At 35.1% G+C, this 675-nt stretch overlaps 1 non-coding gene across 1 annotated transcript; it reads left to right on the forward strand.

Annotated features, from left to right (window-relative positions):
• Positions 1-305: 305 nt before the first annotated feature.
• Positions 306-411, forward strand: LOC128249219 (U6 spliceosomal RNA). Its single transcript, XR_016243925.1, has one exon. It is a non-coding gene; the product is annotated as a U6 spliceosomal RNA (small nuclear RNA).
• Positions 412-675: the final 264 nt, after the last annotated feature.

The following is a 675-nucleotide window of genomic DNA, read 5'->3' on the forward strand; positions in this document are numbered from 1 at the left end:
GTTCTAACCCAGATCCAAAGTTTCTTAATTGGCACCAAGGTAGAGTCAATGATAGTGCACCTGTGCACTAAAAGAGTGTACATGAAACCAAAACATAAGAACCAATACACATTATATGCTATTTGTGTGAAGAATTCTAAATGTTGAATTTTACTCTTTACTCATCTGAAGAAAATGTTTCTTTTACATGAATTAATTTTTGTTCATCAATAATGAACATATCTGAAACAGCTGTAGTGAAACTCAGCCTATCTGTTTTATATATATGTGCTTGTGTGTGTGTGTGTGTGTGTGTGTGTGTGTGTGTGTGTGTGCGCGTGTGCATATTCTAAAATTGGAATGATACAGAGAAGATTAGCGTGGCCCCTGCACAAGGATGACACGCAAATTCGTGAAGCGTTCCATATTTTTTAGGCACAGGAGTTGCTGTGTGGTAAGTAGCTTGCGTACCAACCACATGGTTCTGGGTTCAGTCCCACTGCATGGCACCTTGGGCAAATGTCTTCTACTATAGCCTCGGGCCGACCAAAGCCTTGTGAGTGGATTTGGTAGACGGAAACTGAAAGAACCCTGTCGTGTATATATATATATGTATATATATATATATATATATATATATATATATATATATATATATATATATATATATATATATATATATATATATATATATAT

This window comes from Octopus bimaculoides, chromosome 12 (assembly GCF_046866305.1).
Source record: "Octopus bimaculoides isolate indiv1 chromosome 12, ASM4686630v1, whole genome shotgun sequence".
Lineage (NCBI taxonomy): Eukaryota > Metazoa > Mollusca > Cephalopoda > Octopoda > Octopodidae > Octopus > Octopus bimaculoides.